The sequence below is a fragment of the Chaetura pelagica genome, unplaced genomic scaffold, assembly GCF_000747805.2.
Source record: "Chaetura pelagica isolate M959 unplaced genomic scaffold, ChaPel_1.0 scaffold171, whole genome shotgun sequence".
Lineage (NCBI taxonomy): Eukaryota > Metazoa > Chordata > Aves > Apodiformes > Apodidae > Chaetura > Chaetura pelagica.
The window spans coordinates 1,477,626-1,492,616 of record NW_009952066.1 but is presented as its reverse complement, the minus strand read 5'-3'; positions in this window follow the sequence as shown (position 1 = coordinate 1,492,616).

Below are 14,991 nucleotides of genomic sequence, written 5' to 3'. Positions count from 1 at the left end.
TTCCCTTCCACATACTTGCATGCCAATGACCCCAGTTTTCACCCCCTGAACACACCAGGGGCAGACCCAGGGGCACATCCTGGATGCTGCTGGCCAACCTAGCTGGTTCAAGGGCAACTCCAGGCATGATTCCCATCCTTGTCCAGGAGCTTTTCAGGCTCTCAGGACAGGCGCAGGCAGGAGGACACTGGGGAACTCAAATAAATAAAAAAGGAGACAAGACTGACCTTTAAAGTTTTGTTCCAGCTCTGTCTATCTGCTGAAAGCATCCTGGCTCACACAAATAACTCCTGGCCCGCAGCCTCTCACTTGTGTCTTGACATTGAGTCTGGGGGCTGTGACACATGGTCTTTGGGTTTGGGGGGCAGCCAGCAAAGGCTGGGGCACCATGGATGCCTGGGCAGGGAGTTATTAAATAAGCACCAGCTTCTCCTCCAAGGTGAATGGGTGACAATGGAGAGTAAGGCTGTAAGGGAGGGAATTAAAAGGTTATTAAGTAAATTAAAAATAAATATATTGAAATAATAATAAACATAATAAATTTAAAACAAAAAAAAGGTGCATCCCCTCCCAAATCCCAGAGCAGGTGGGTGCTGGAGTGCGGAAGGAGGAATCAAGGTGGTGATGGGGTAAGCTACCTTCTGCAGCACGCTCTTTAGGGATGCATGCCAGGATGAAGGCAGTGCTCTTGAGGGGACCTCTCCACCCTCGGGAAGTGGTCAGAGAGGCCTCCACTCCTCCTGGCTTGCTGAAAGCTGCAGGTGGTTTCAAAGAACCAGAAGAGGACGGGTTTAGGGGATTATCCCTAAGCACCTGCCGACCTTTGTGAGCCTGGTTCGTGGCCCCAAGTTGTGTAACTCATCTGTAACTTACACCCCAATTAGTGGCCCAGTGCTCCTGGTTTGAGCAGTGGGGGGTTGGCTCAGCTTGCTTTGCAGTGCCAGGGATGAAGATGCCACCACCATGGCCTTTGCAGCCTCAGGGCCATAATAGCATAACAACATTTTTAGTTTTCCCCATTCTTCCTTCAGTCTGTTCCCCCAAAACCAAAGCCATTCCTCCTGAGTCTTTTCCCCACTCTTCCTCTTTTTTTTTCCCTAGTCTTTTTCCAGCCCTGACCTCCAGGCACTCTGTGATTGGGATCAGGCTGCCCTTATGGATTGCTGTGTTATCCATGGTACCAACCTTACAACATAAGCCCATAACCTGCCTGTTATTGCTCATTCTTCCACCCTCCTAAACTGAAAGCTGCAGGTGGTTTCACAGAACCAGAAGAGGACGGGTTTAGGGGATTATCCCTAAGCACCTGCCGACCTTTGTGAGCCTGGTTCGTGGCCCCAAGTTGTGTAACTCATCTGTAACTTACACCCCAATTAGTGGCCCAGTGCTCCTGGTTTGAGCAGTGGGGGGTTGGCTCAGCTTGCTTTGCAGTGCCAGGGATGAAGATGCCACCACCATGGCCTTTGCAGCCTCAGGGCCATAATAGCATAACAACATTTTTAGTTTTCCCCATTCTTCCTTCAGTCTGTTCCCCCAAAACCAAAGCCATTCCTCCTGAGTCTTTTCCCCACTCTTCCTCTTTTTTTTTCCCTAGTCTTTTTCCAGCCCTGACCTCCAGGCACTCTGTGATTGGGATCAGGCTGCCCTTATGGATTGCTGTGTTATCCATGGTACCAACCTTACAACATAAGCCCATAACCTGCCTGTTATTGCTCATTCTTCCACCCTCCTAAAAGGATTATTGCAAAGGCAGTTTTTTTCTGCTCACATCCCAGATAAAAAACACATCCCCGTAGGGGCATTTAGGGAGGGAAAGAAGGGGAGCACAGCAAGTATGGCATTCCCTGACAGCTCAGGACCCAGGATGATGCCTTGTTATTCCAAAGGGAACCTCCAACTCCTCCTTCTTGGAACTACATCTTGCTGGGTGGTACTTTTGGCCAGTTGAAAGCCAGAGGAACCCTGTGCACAACAGAAAGCAAATATTTAATTTGAAGGTGTCCCCTCAAAAAAAACCCTTCTGAACCATTGCAGGCCACTAGTAGAGTGGTGAAGGGGAAGAAAGATTATTTTGTAAAAGTCAGGGCAGTTTCGTTTTATAGCATTTAAGTCAGGGAAAATGCATCGGACAACTATATTGCCCTTAATACTGGGATAATGGAACAATGAAAGATGTATGTTTGCATTTTGTAAAATTAAACTGTATGCAGTTATTTATCTTATACCTTAATTGTTTGAGCTTGTTTCTAATGTAAACTGTTGTAATTTTAAATAAATATAATAGAAAAAACTTTCCTAGGTATCGGAAATCCAGAGTAAATTTACTTTGCAAATAGGCTTTGTTAGGTATGCTTTATGCTGAGGATCTGGAACTGACACTTTCATTCAAAAATATTTTGAATCCTTCAGCAGAGGCTCTGTCTCTCCTGGTAGACTGTGAAGCTTTGGGAGAGGAGAGGACCTGGACGGGGGAAGGACTGCAGGTAAGATGGACCCTGTAGAGGGTCTGGTGGGCTCATTGACTGGGAAACCAGCAGGTGATGCTAAGTCCTGCAAACAGGGAGCCCTGTGCCCGAGGATGCTGAAGAAAGCTCCTGCCACGGCCATAACCCTGAGGGTCCTGGGTGCTCCAGCTCTTGACTCGTTGGCCTTCGCATCACTCTTCTTCAAGAGACTCATAAAAATAGGACTGGGGCATGGCGGGGCCTGTTCAAGGGGTCTGTGTCGTGCCTGGCTGGGGTGGTTGAAAGCGCAGGACTCCGGGTCTTTCATCCTGCGCTGAACCGAAGCCAGACATTAATGGTTTGGAGAACATGCCCAAGCGCGTCTCAGCGCTGCCAGCAGCCAGGCCGACGCTCTCTTCGGTTTGGGCAACAGCTTCAGGACTCCCAGCAGCCAGCACTGAGGGCAGGATAACTTCTTCAATGGAAGTCTATCATCATGCCATGTAAAATCCCAATTACCTGAACTGGGAAAGTACAGTTACTGCCTTCTAGCTCTTTGAGGAGTTTCAGAGATGATCTTGGTTAAGCCCAAGATGTTGATTAAGGAGGTGAATGCAACTGTTGACTTAGCCCTCAGGGGTTGTTATAAATGTGTCTGTTTGTTTTTCCAGCACCTCAAGGGAAGGCTCCGACAAAGGAAGCGCACTGGGTTGAAAGGTAAGACCAGTGATTAATGACATATACATTCAGCATGACGTCTTTATCACGGGGTGGTCTTATTGATTTCAAGTTGAGCAACCTGGGAAGTGGAAAAAGGGGCTGTAAAAGTGAAAGCCCTGTGAAAATTAATTAATTGCTGAAACAAAAGTGTCAGCCTTCCTCACGCCTCTGGAATCCAGCGGGCAGTCCTGTCTTGCAGGGTTCCCGCAGCGGCTCCCTGAATCCTGACTGATGTTCCTTTCATAGCGTGCAATGAGTAAAAAAAAAGGTAAAATAGGAATGCTGGGGATGGTTCAGGCTTGTTAGCAGCATGTGCCAAGAGGATTTTTTGAATGGCTGTGGCCCGCTTGACAAAGGGAATCCATTGGAGGGAGTTCAAGGTGGGTCAGAGTGCCAGGAGTTGTGCCCATGGGTTGACTTGGACTGGTTAGCTCAAAAATTTCTCTGTGAAGGTTCTGGTTCCCAGTTCCTCTACTGGAACCATCCCTGATGCTCCAGTGAGGCTACCGACACAGGACATGTTGGGTATGCGCACTTCCAAAACCTGATCCCAAAGACCTGCACCAAGTCCTCTAGGACTTAGCTTGGCTTTGGAGTGGATAGTCCTGCTCTGCTTGGGTTGAGCAGAGCAGCCAGATGTTACCCTTGATTTCCCTAGTATCAGCTTTGCGTGTGATGGAAACCAGAAAGTGCTAGGAAGAGAATTCCCTTAAACATCAGCTTTGTAGGGAATAGGCAAATTCTATGCAAATGAAGGCCCTCAGCAGTGGCTACTGCTCTTCTTTGCCTTTGATTCCTTTAGATGGCACCATCCTCCTGCGCTGGTGCTGTGCTGGAGTCACAATTAGTATTCACTCTGCAAAAGGAGGAAAATTCCTTCATTACGGCATGGCCGGAGCGCAGCGGCAGTTGCAGTGGTGGAAGCTTCTCCATTATCAGCCCCAGCTTCCCCTGAGGAGGAAAGCTCAGGCTTGGGATGCCCCAAGCCCAGAGCAGCCACCTTCTGCCTTTTTATAGGTATTCCTGGGCAGGATGATGTTTTAGATATGACCTTCCTGTATGGAATGAGCAGCCCAGGGTCCTGGTGTTGGGAGATGGGAATGAGGTGTGAAGGTTGGTGAGATTACACCTGCTACAGAGCTGGGCTTTTGGCTGGGAAGAGATGGGAATTGAGAGTGCAGGGCATCCTGGACTGCAGGGCCCTATCTGGAGCCCACAGAGGTGCCAAGGGATGTGCCAAGCTGGAAAATGCATGCATGCCTCTGCAGGGGCTGGGAACGTGCTGTGGCCTGGCAGGGGGCTCCAGGGTGGCCTTGGTGTCCTCCGGTGCAGCCCAGAGGGGTGAGTAGCACCCAGTCCCATGTACACCATGTCTGGGTGCTCTCTATGGAGCTGAGAGTTGGCTGGTCCTCCCTATAGCTGGCTGCCTGGGGACAGCCACCCAGGCACAGGAGGATTACAGCAGAGGGTTTGGACCATCGGGGGTGTGGATTGTCTGTAGGGACCATTCTCCCCCTAATTATATCTGCCTTTCTATATCAGTGCAGGACCAAGGGGCAGCGAAGAAGAGGAAAGTCACAGTTCTGTTTCCTTGAAAAACTCCTTTTACTTCTCTGAAGAAAAAAATAAAAAATTGAAGCCATGGAAAAATAATCTCATTTGCCATTGAAAATTCTGGAAAAATATGGGCAGCACAGAGCAGGTTACCCTGAGCCTTCCTCCCAATAACTTTTTCCCCACTTCTGGGTTTGTTTTTGTTGTTTTTTTTAAATACATCAGAATCACCAACACCTGAATCTTTCCATCCAGTGGAATACAATTTTCACCATCCAGGGGGGCTGCATCCCTTTCCTCCCCTGAAAGTCCAGGTCCCCCCTTTCCCTAATTCTGGACTGTCCTGACAGTGGGGAATTCCCCAGGTCAGCCCAAATCCCTTGTTCTCCCGGCATCAGAAGCCGAAGCCTTGTTCAGCCCTTTTAGAAGTGCAAATAATCTCTATAAATGTGGAGGGGCGGCGAGACGTGGATCCCAAAGAAGAGCTGCAATCACTTCTTATTTATTCATCTGCTTTGGTTTATTTTTCCTGCTTTTTTGGGGGGACTGTTTTCTATCAAGGGGTTAGGCAGACTCTGAAGTAAGCCATGAACCTCCATAGGGTCTCTCTCCCCTCTACATCAGGGGATGTACCCATCTGCACCTGACCCTGTTCCCTCGGCTGGGGGAGTGAAACCATCCCCACATGGTCTCACAAGGGATTTTTTGGCATTGCAAGGTTCCCCTGTTAAACTGATGCTATTGAATACACACACACACTATATATATACACACATAAAAGGATCCTAAATGGGTTCTGGGCCCACGTAGATGGTAACTGCAAAGTTTTACCTCCACAGCCAGGGTCAGACTGTCATTAAAACAGGAACCAGCCCCAAAATATGCCAAATGACCAGAGAATCTGGTGGGTCAACTTGATTTGATATGGTTTATGTCATCCAAGAGAGAGATGACATCCAGTCCCTGGAAAGGCTGGTCAAAAGCAGCATTAAAATAGAGATGTTTTCACCAATAAATAAGCAAACCCCCTCAATAATACCCTTCTGCTGCCAGTCCTGCAACCCTGCATGAGTTGGCTTGATCTTCCTCTGCCTTTTGTTCCCCTCCAGCCAGCCTTTGTCTGCACCCAGCCCTCACAGCCGTGGGGGTGCCTGGGGTGCCCTGCCCTCCCTGCTGTCTCCAAACCATAGTCCCTGCAGCCTCTGCAGTGCCCCGGCTTCGTACAGAAACAGACCAGCCCCCTGCTTGCTGCCTCTTCTTCTCATCCCGGTCCTGCAGGAGAGCCCACAGCACCTTCACAATAAATCCCTTTTATTTTATTACCTGGAAAAATAGATTTTGCTTCCTCTGGCTTCTGCCTGTCAGCTCCGATTGGGACAGCCACCCAGGCACAGGAGGATTACAGCAGAGGGTTTGGACCATCGGGGGTGTGGATTGTCTGTAGGGACCATTCTCCCCCTAATTATATCTGCCTTTCTATATCAGTGCAGGACCAAGGGGCAGCGAAGAAGAGGAAAGTCACAGTTCTGTTTCCTTGAAAAACTCCTTTTACTTCTCTGAAGAAAAAAATAAAAAATTGAAGCCATGGAAAAATAATCTCATTTGCCATTGAAAATTCTGGAAAAATATGGGCAGCACAGAGCAGGTTACCCTGAGCCTTCCTCCCAATAACTTTTTCCCCACTTCTGGGTTTGTTTTTGTTGTTTTTTTTAAATACATCAGAATCACCAACACCTGAATCTTTCCATCCAGTGGAATACAATTTTCACCATCCAGGGGGGCTGCATCCCTTTCCTCCCCTGAAAGTCCAGGTCCCCCCTTTCCCTAATTCTGGACTGTCCTGACAGTGGGGAATTCCCCAGGTCAGCCCAAATCCCTTGTTCTCCCGGCATCAGAAGCCGAAGCCTTGTTCAGCCCTTTTAGAAGTGCAAATAATCTCTATAAATGTGGAGGGGCGGCGAGACGTGGATCCCAAAGAAGAGCTGCAATCACTTCTTATTTATTCATCTGCTTTGGTTTATTTTTCCTGCTTTTTTGGGGGGACTGTTTTCTATCAAGGGGTTAGGCAGACTCTGAAGTAAGCCATGAACCTCCATAGGGTCTCTCTCCCCTCTACATCAGGGGATGTACCCATCTGCACCTGACCCTGTTCCCTCGGCTGGGGGAGTGAAACCATCCCCACATGGTCTCACAAGGGATTTTTTGGCATTGCAAGGTTCCCCTGTTAAACTGATGCTATTGAATACACACACACACTATATATATACACACATAAAAGGATCCTAAATGGGTTCTGGGCCCACGTAGATGGTAACTGCAAAGTTTTACCTCCACAGCCAGGGTCAGACTGTCATTAAAACAGGAACCAGCCCCAAAATATGCCAAATGACCAGAGAATCTGGTGGGTCAACTTGATTTGATATGGTTTATGTCATCCAAGAGAGAGATGACATCCAGTCCCTGGAAAGGCTGGTCAAAAGCAGCATTAAAATAGAGATGTTTTCACCAATAAATAAGCAAACCCCCTCAATAATACCCTTCTGCTGCCAGTCCTGCAACCCTGCATGAGTTGGCTTGATCTTCCTCTGCCTTTTGTTCCCCTCCAGCCAGCCTTTGTCTGCACCCAGCCCTCACAGCCGTGGGGGTGCCTGGGGTGCCCTGCCCTCCCTGCTGTCTCCAAACCATAGTCCCTGCAGCCTCTGCAGTGCCCCGGCTTCGTACAGAAACAGACCAGCCCCCTGCTTGCTGCCTCTTCTTCTCATCCCGGTCCTGCAGGAGAGCCCACAGCACCTTCACAATAAATCCCTTTTATTTTATTACCTGGAAAAATAGATTTTGCTTCCTCTGGCTTCTGCCTGTCAGCTCCGATTACTTTCTTATTTATTTGCTCAACCGTTTTTGCCCCTCTCCCTGTTAAAATCACAAAGTCAGTCATTAAACACCACGCGCCGTTGTCAAACCCTTCCTTAGGCATCGCTTAGCTGGTAGTGAGAGAAAACCTCTCTTCCTCCCTATATTTATTTTCCTTTTGGATCATTTGGCTCCGAGAGGGTGTAGGGGGAAGGAAATAATCCTCAGCATAGTTTAAATAGCCTGGAATTGTTTCTGTGCAAGAGAAGAATCCCCATTAACCCTTAAAGTTTTGTATTTTGTATTTCTTCTGCTGCAAACGTCAGGGCAGCAGAAAAGGAGGAGAGGGCTGTCGAGCACCGGGTGCAGGCAGACGTGCAGCTATTTGGAGGTGCTGCTGAGGAAAGGACGAGTGTAAACTTAAGGAGAGTGAAAGAGTAACACCCAAAAGGTTACCAAAAATAGGTTGAAAAAAAAATAAAAATACTGAAAGTTGCATTTTAACATAATTTAATTCAAATAAATTTGCCCTCCCTGCACCAGTGCTCTCCACCCACTGCATCACGGAGTTTGCAACTCCTCGAATTTCCCTTAGGGCTCATTGCTGGAAGAAGGAGCTGGGAGTTAGGGAACGGCCTCAGCAGGGGGAAGCTCCATCCCTTTCCCACCCTCTTGCTGGCTACAAAGCAGCAGAGATTTCCATTTGGGAGCTGATTGGGACAATTTTGTCCCGGCGACCCTGCTGTCTAACCCTGTTTGCTGAGTTACGCTGGGTTTGCTGACAACTTCTACTTGAGTAAATTGTATTTAGACAACAATATATTTCATTCAGGTCTTTTGCAATGTCTGGACCAAGGTCAGTTTTATATTCTACTGAAATCATAAAGTGACACTTGAGATAAACAGAATGTTTACTCTCTCCATGTGAGCTGAAGCTGATATGTAAATTTATCCTTATTCTTTCATCAAATTTGCATTTACCCTCTTAGTCAAACACTACAGGGTTCCAAATCAAACAGCTTTAATGGTGGTCAACCCTTTATGACCGATTGCCATATCAGAGAGAAAGAAACAGCAATTTAGATTAAAATGAAAAGAGTAACACAACATAACGAGCGTCATCCGGTTTGCCATAATTGGATAAACTTTTCATCCCAGTGCCTGTGTTCGGATGCTCGGCTGCCCGGGAAGCAATCGCCATGTTCTCCCAGGGTTATTCTAGTGCCTTTATCTGCCCCACACAGACCCTGCTCACCTGGCATTATTTTTTCCTTCTGATCAAACAAGCCAAGTGCCACTAAACAAATCGTGGTGTGTGTGTGTGGGGGGGTTATTATTATTTTCCCCTTACATTTACATCAATAAGGAATTTGATTCACTGCGAGCAGCCAGCGGCTCTCCAGCTATCTGTGAGGCTCAGGTCAGGGTGGAATAAAACAGTCAGACTTGGCAAGGGAAATAGGAAATCCAAAGGTGGTTTTCCAGCTTTACATGGTGTTTAGTGACAGGTGACATGAGGCTGGTGGGCAGTTTGTCTCCAGGCCTGAGGCTACAGAGATGGGCTGGGGGTAAGAGCCTTAGGCAAGAACTTTGGCAAAGTCAGATGGACAAATATCAGCTGGAAAAACACAACCAAGAGCATAAGATGGCTATATAAATCCTCCAGGAGCAAATAATAATGAAAAAATACTATATTTTGCGCCTAGGCTGGGTATACACAGAAATACAGGGTTTATGAACCAAAGGTTTCTGTGCCCTGAAGGCCTCACGGCGCTGAGCTGAGACCCCATAACTTGCTTCACGAATGCCCTGAGCCCGTGCTCTCGGAAGAGGAGGATAACTGCTTTATCGAGGTCTGCCTACTGTGCCGGGCAGAAGGAAAAGAGAGGAAGAAAAGAAAATAAAAGCAGAAGGGAGGTATGTTCAACAGCAGCTTTCTCCTGGAAACGGGTGGGGAGCTGGGAAGGCGGGCCCTGCCACACCGGCTCGGGCTGTCCTCAGCTTCAGCCCTCCCCTCCTTCCAGCAAAACAACCGCTAAAAAAAATAAACCACAACTAAAGCAAAGAAAGAGGAGAAAAATGGCGAAAAAAAAGGCTAAAAAAAAAGGGCAAGAAAAAAAAAAAAAAAAAAAAAAGAAGCAGGAGAGCAGCGGGGAAAGGGAGAATTTTTCCTTTCAGCAGGGCTGTCAAATGGATATCTTCTAGTGGGAGGGCTGGGAGGGAGCAGATATCTGCCTCTCTCCGGAGCCTGCAAGTATTTCTGCCATTCATGAAGCCCGGGGATGCCACACACATTCTGTTTGTTCAACATAAGCAAACAGATTGTAAACTGGCTGATAATTTTTGTACTGACAATGTCATTTACAGCTGTCAGCCTTTTGTCTGTCATGTTTGCTTTATTCAAATATGAACCAAGTGGACCTCCCTTCCACCGCTTTCTTCTGCATTAAAATCACATCAATTCCCTTCTATTCTGTCTTATCTAAAATTCATTGGAGGCCAATCACTTGGATGAATGCTTTGGGGTTTCCATGGAGGCAAGAAGTCTAGTGTGGACTTCAGGGGATTAGGAAGTTTCAGATTTAAAGCCTTGAAGTGCACGTTTCTTTCAGTTCTTTCTTTTGATTGCAGAGGAAGAAGAAAGAAAAAGAAGAAAAAAAGTTAAAAAAAATCAGAAAATTTCAGGATAATTTAATTTTTCTGAAGTGCCCTGGCATGAAAGCACCCTCCCTTTCAGTGTCTGGTTGCTCTCAGCTGTCCAGCTTTTGCTCTGACACAATTTATAGGCATGATTTTTTCATCTGAGCATACTGTACCAGCACCTTTCCCCTGACACCCTCACCAGGACGCTTCCCACCACCTTCCATAAGAAATTCAAACCCATCTCCAATTAGATTGATTTGGATCCAGCTGCTTCCCATGGTGCTGCCCGCAGGTCTGGAAGCATCTCCCTTTGTTAATAGAGGTCATGGCACTTTGTGTTAAATAATTCACAGCAGACTATCTGTCTGTCTGTCTGCCTGCCTGCCTGGCTGGGGGCAGCTGCAGATGTTGCCTGTTTCTGCGGCGAGTTCCAAGCTCTCCCAAGCTCGCACCTGGGCAATAGTTGGACACCAAGGACATTTATTTTGTATTTGTTGCCCAAGCTCTGAGCTAATCTAAACCAGGAGGCGGTGCCAGCAGGATAAATTGACATTGACTTGCCTTTTTTTTAGTCTTTCAGCCTTTCAATATTATTGGGGGGGAGGAGTGTTGATTTCTGGGCACCGTTTTGGAGCTGCATTTGGGAGCCAGGTCCCTGCTGCCCCACTCATGTTCAAATAGCCAACAGAAGAAGTGGCCAAAACACAAACCAAGCATTAATATGATGGGTTTACATCTTGTGGGCAGAGAGAAGGAATCCATTCCCAAGGAAAGCTGGAGCTGGGCAGCACCACTGCTCCCCCCCTCTTGGCTGTCCCACTGGGGAGAGGACACGGGTGACAATAAAAGTCAACTTTTTTCCCTCTTGCCTCATCTTCCTTTCCCTGCATCCAGGGATTAAAAACATCGAGTCCAATCTCAAAGGAAAAAAGCCCCAGACTGGTTTGTTAAGTATGAAATATTAAAAAAAAAAAAAAGTGCTGTTTATTTACCTTCTGGGTTCTGAAACATGAGTGCCCTTGATAAGTGCTTGGAGCACCTGCTGCCATGGCATGGAGGCGGAGCAAAGCTTCCCAGCACCGCACTTGCCTTCTGGAGCAGAGGTGACCTGCCCACTGAGCCACCCCAGCTCTTCTGGCACTCCTATAGCAATGGCAAAGAAGATGGAGATGGCACTGGAGATGGAGATGGCATGGAGATGGTGAAACATCTTGGAGAAGTGATGACAATCACAACGGAGAATGTGATGACAATGACAATGGTGATGGCAATATCAATGGTGATGGCAACGGCCAATAGTGTCCCGGGCAGCTGGTCTCAGCAACAGAGGTTCACCCACAAGCCCACCACTTGTGACCTTCTCCTTCTCCTGCCTCCAGCACATGGGACAAATCTTGTCTGGTCAATCTGGTGGAGGCTCTGATTGGGTTTTGAGGCTGAAGTGTTTCCTTCTGCCAGCTCTGCACCTGTGGCTTCTCTGAGCTCCACAAAGTACATCCCAGTCAAAACTAATATCACAGTGACCCTCCTCGCTGATGCAGATTGAGCTGAATGTAAATGCCATGTGCATCAATTCCACCAGCTGGTGTCTCCTCCTCTGTGCCTCCCCATCACCCTACTTAGGCAGCAACTTAGCGTTGGGTCAATAAAGCCTACACACACCTACAGACACACACCACGCAGCCACAAACAAACAAGCCCAAGCAAACAGGCAAACAAAAACTAATCAAGATTTTTCTCCCAGCATCTGGGCACAAGAGCAAAGACTGGTGTTTCCTCAATGATTGCTGCTTCTAAGTACTGCTGAGCCCACATCCCCGGTGGTGAGATGGAGATGGCCACACTGCCCATTGCTAAAGGTCCTCTCTGGGATTTCTCACAGCCCTTGCCTACCATGGCTCCATGCTCCACCTCCCAGTCCTGTGCTGAGGTGATGCTGTAGCTGGTGGTGGCATCAGATGCTCTTTCCCATCACATTCCCAGTTTGCTCCTTAAGAAACATGATGGTCACAGTAGCTCATGCCGTGCTGCAGGGAAGGGAGGTGGTACAGGGGGGATTTACAGTGCCCGTGTGTTCTGACATATTTGAGCTCATTGGTGTTAATTGAGAGGGAAGGCAGGAGTGGCAATAATGTCACAAAATCATGGAATGTGACCTTAAATCATGGAAAGAGACTTTCAAGATCATCTAGATCAAATCCACTGCCATGAGCAGGGACAATTCCCATGAGAAGTCCTTGTAAAGTCATGTTCACTTCAGCTTGGATGAAAGTTAACTCATCTGTCAGGTCCCTTTCTAGGCCAAGACCATGAATAACCGAGCTGGGGGGCTGGAGGACACGAGGCCCAGCATCACCTCATCCCCAGGAGAGCAGCTGCTCAGCCCAAGGCAGCACACACCTTCCTCTGCATAAATTGTCCTAAAAACCACTCTGGACTTGGATTTTAAAATCACTTTTAGAATTGTAGAATCATAGAATCTTTTTTTATTTTTTTGAAAAAAACTCTTAAGTTCATCAAGTCCAACCGTTTTTGTATGCAATGCTCCCTTTTTTAGGAATTGCCATTATTTCCCCCCTTTTTTTCCCCTTCTCTTTTCCTTTTGGCAGCTCCTCGAGCTCAGGGAGACTTTGGAGATGACAGAGATTGTTTCCTCGTAACCCTGGTGCATTTAAACATTTCCAAATCCCAGCGATGGAGTTGCTGATGGGTTTTGTTCCCTTGCTGCTCTGACTCATCTTCCTTTCAAGTTGGGGCCTTTTTTTTTTTTTTTTTCAAAATTACAAAGGGGAAAATAAAAGAAAAGGAAAAAGAGTGGGAAGAAGCTTTTCTTTATCATTTGTCTTACTGCCTATAATAGTGGGAAAGAATAGGGGGAGAGAAGAGGAAACTTTTCCTTTGTTTCAGTAACATCTCATTTCAATTTGAAACCAAAGTCCATGTGCGTGTGTGCTGCTTGATAAACTCCAAACCCAGGAGAAAGTAACTGAATGGAAATGTCCCCCTCTGTGGATGGTGGCTGGGGAAAAGGGCTTTAAACTGCTTCAGTTGGAACTTATAGCTTTGAAGATGATGATGGTTATTTTTCTAGGCAGAGACTGTCCCGTTTTACCCCAGGGTGGTGTCAGGAGTCCAGGAAATAATGGAATTCTGTTGCTTTATGCTCAAACACTATTTCTTTGGAAAATTGTACTGTGTGCCAGTTGTACCATTTTATATATAATCTCTGTTTCCAGGTACTGACAAGCTGCCCAGATGCCGTGTAACTGAGAAGAGCTGCTCTAAGCACTGGTGTCTGTGCTTCTGGGACCTGCCCATCTCCATATTCTATTCATGCTCTGTCAGGATTTGCTGGGTGGGGTGGCTGTGGTAGGAACTGCTCTGTCGATGCTCCATGGTCAACAAGGTCAGAAGCAGCCCCATAATGTAAATTCAGGATTGCTGGGGAATGCAATCATGGCTCCCAAGGCTCTTCTAACTAGCAGGACCCTGCGTGGTGCTTGGTGAGACCCTGCCCTGGCTCTGATGGGCTTTAGGTCAAGATTTGGCCCTGATAACGCTCCACCTCACCATCCTGCCTGGCCAGATTTAAAAGTCTGTCCTCCACTTCAGGTCCTGCACAGCCTTGGCTTCGCTTCTGTGCCAGCTCAGCTTTGGAGAGGGGGAAGAGATATCTCTGAAGCTTTGAGAAAACCATTGGTTGATTGATGGCTTCCAGCCAGCTGGCTCCTTCATGGCCATGAGCAGTCCCACAGCCATACAGAGTTACAAAATCAACCAAAAATACAGTTTACTTTTTTTTTTTTTTTTTTTAAATTATTTTCCCCCCTCCTTCCTTTCTCATTTCTTTCTTTCTTTCCCAAACAAAACCAGAGCAAACCCTGCCTGGCTCTGCCACATGCCGTACAATACCGCCCGGACAATCCAGCCCCACAATTCCCGTCCACTCCTGGGATATTTACGACATATCCCACAGTTGTCATGTCAACACGATGAGCAAGGGCAGCCTTAAATCAAGCTGTCAAGGGGCCAGAACAGTACTGCTATGCACAATAACACCCCTGACTGACATCGGCCATTGCATCTCTCATTTCAGGAGGTCTGAGGCTGCTCCCTCGCTAGTTTGGGTTGGTCCTTTGGAAGCGGAGTAGGGCAGGGGAAGAATATCAATGAGAGGGTAAAAGTGGCCTTTTTTCAGATAGATAGATAGATAGATAGATAGATAGATAGATAGATAGATAGATAGAGATAGATAGATAGATAGATAGATAGATAGATAGATAGATAGATAAGAGTTTGTTGGAGTATCAGGTGGTTATTTTCCTTCAGGGGGAAGACTCTCCGTGCCGCTTGTCCTCTCAGAAATAGTAACAACTCTGCTGTTGAGCCTGGAAGATGTTCTTCACTGACCACCACAAATTCTTCAGTCACCCTCCACTCCTTGGATGCAGGAACTTACTTTCACCCTGCCCCAAGAAACTTCCCTCCCACCTGAAATTCCTCAACTGTGTGGGGCAGGAGCTATGAGAAAAGCACATTTTCTCGTCACCAGCCCATTTCCCAGAGGAAAAGAAGCAAACAAGTGGGTTTGCCTGGAGGCTACCCTGAAATTTCCTGGATATCCCACTCCTGCAAGTTCTGTGCAAATATATAAGCAACCTGGAGGAGGGGAGTGGCAGCAAAGCAGCACTGGGGAAAGCAACCCCATGGAGGGAAAAGCCCGGAGCTGCTTCCAGGAAGAAGTCTCACCTTCTATATCTTCATGTAATATATATATATA